Genomic DNA, 2,622 nt, shown 5'->3' with positions numbered 1-2,622 from the left:
TGCAGTTGTGTAACAACAATTTTACCGCTCACCAAAGGCAACAGTGCTATTTTCGCCGAGTAAAATGTGAATTCTGTGGTAATTCTTGGAAGCACAGGTTCCAAATCAGAAGCCGACTAGATGCCTTTCAGGTGCAAACTGTGTTACCTATTCCAGACAGATTATCAACTATCAGATAGATTATCAACGTTAGAGGTATCACTTAACGAGGTCTCCGTCCCATTCCAAACTGGCACTGGCTCCTTCACCAGGATCGTTAATCTGGCAACTTGCAAACAACGTTACTTGCCGCCACTCCAGTTTTTTGCAAAACATCTAAAATGTTATGGGAACATCAACACTGAGGTGATGCGGCAATTTTGTTTCAGTGTGAAAAATCATAAGTCGGCTCACATGTCGGTCGTCGACGCACAGGCGGCTACAAACATCGTAGGATTGGATCTTTTTAATATTCTAGGTTCAGAGGCGCGAGATTTGTCTTATCTGAAACAGCCTTTTCTGCCCCATACCCAACAGAAACTTTTGACCAAGTACAATATTTTCCCAGAATACTGCACGTGTCACTAACTATAAAGCGCACATTACTTTGAAGTCTTCAAAGACTAAAGTTTTTTAAAGCAGGCGATGTACCTTTCGCCCAGCAAGACAACTCTGCATGTAACTCCAACGGTTGCAAGCTGAAGGGATTCTGACCGCAGCCTCAGGAAGTCGAAGGGCTACCCGGTTTGTTTTACAAAAAAGCCTGACGTGTTTTTGAGGCTTTGTGGATATCTTAAATCAGCAGTAATGCACAGTCACTCTTAGCCACTTATCCCATTCCAAAAGTGAAGGATATCATGTTCAAATGTGTGTGAAATCTTATGGGACTTGACTGCTAATGTCATCAGTCCCTAAGCTTACACACTACTTAACCTAAATTATCCTAAGGACAAACACACACACCCATGCCCGAGGGAGGACTCGAACCTCCGCCGGGACCAGCCGCACAGTCTACGACCGCAGCGCCTGAGACCGCTCGGATAATCCCGCGCGGCTGAAGGATACCGTGTTAAAACTTGCTAGGGACTTTCTTTTGGAAAGAATCGACCACCAGCTCGCTTACGTGCAGCTACCGTTGAATGAGGATTTCAGACACATCCTGATGACTAACACCCCTTCTGACCTGTTCCAGCACAACCGCCTACTTTTCAGCATAGCCACTGCGCCGGCCACTTTTCAACTGTAGTTGGAGCAGCTATCGCACAGAGTTCTAGGTATGGCTAACTACCTAGATGGCTTGCTTGTAATGGGCAGAAATGTCAACGACCTTCCTGCAAATCTGGAAGACCTCTTTCGTATTTCAGAAACAGCCAACTTAAAATGCAAGAAGCATAAGTGCATATTCCTGTCCCTCAAGTAGTACACTTAGCTCATTTCGAAGGGGTCCAGAACTTTCCGTCACCATAGCACGCCAAACAGTTACAGTCAGTTTTGGGACACCTCAATTACTACTGGAAGTTCAACCTTCACGCTACCGCTATCACCAAACGCCTCCACCCTCTCCTACGCAAAAACGTCAAATAGAAATGATCTCCCAACTGCAACAGAATCGACGTGTTTAATGGCACATTGTCCTACCAAATTACTCATTGTGACGGCAGATGCGTCGGAGCGGTGCTCCCACATATGTTAACGGCACTGAGCGCCCGATTGCTTTCGCATCGAAAATCCTGACACCAGCTCAGCACAGTCAAATCCAAATGGAAAAAGAGGCCTTGTCCATTACCTTTGCTCTAAAAATGTATCATGATTATGTGTATGGCCGATGGTTTGTTTTTCTATCGAAACACAACTGCTACTGTCTTGTTCAACTCTACAGCTGGCATCCACACTGAAACGGTAGGCGACTTCAACGTTGGGCCGTATTTTTATCTGGATACACTTTTGATATTCAGCAACGTTCAGCAACGCAGCATGTGAACACCGACGCGCTTAACACCTCCCAGGAGTTCAACGCAGCAACAGAAGTATGTTTCCACAAAGACCATGAGTCGGAAACTGTCGCGTGCGGTTTCCAACCGTTTCCAAGAAATCGCAAAATTCTTACGGGAGGATCCTGTCCTCTGGTACATCGTGCAGTCTGTGCAAAGTTGGTAGCTGACTAGTAAAACCATCAGACCAAAACCAATTGCAAAATGACTTAGACACGATATCTGTGTAGTACAAAAAGTGGCAATTGTCTCCAAATAACGAAAAGTGCGAGGTCATCCACATGAGTACGAAAATAAATCCGCTAAATTTCGGTTACACGATAAATCATGCAGATTTAAAGGCTGTCAGTTCACCGAAATACTTAGAAATTACAACCACGAATAACTTAAACTGGAACGATCACTTAGGCAAAACAAAGACTACGTTTTATTGACAGAACACTTAGAAGCTGCAAAGACTCTACCAAAGAGACTGGCTACCCTACGTTTGTTCGTTCTCTGTTAGAGTATCGTCGTGCGTTATAGGATCCTTACCAGATACGATTGACGAAAGACACCGAAAAAGTCCAAAGAAGGACAATTCATTTTGTATTATAGTGAAAGAATGAGTTGGGGTGACAACTGTTGAAACAACGGCGTTTTACGTTTCTGA

The sequence above is a fragment of the Schistocerca nitens genome, chromosome 1 (genome assembly GCF_023898315.1).
Source record: "Schistocerca nitens isolate TAMUIC-IGC-003100 chromosome 1, iqSchNite1.1, whole genome shotgun sequence".
Classification (NCBI taxonomy): Eukaryota; Metazoa; Arthropoda; class Insecta; order Orthoptera; family Acrididae; genus Schistocerca; species Schistocerca nitens.
The sequence above is the reverse complement of the archived record's forward strand: the minus strand, read 5'-3'. Positions refer to the sequence as shown.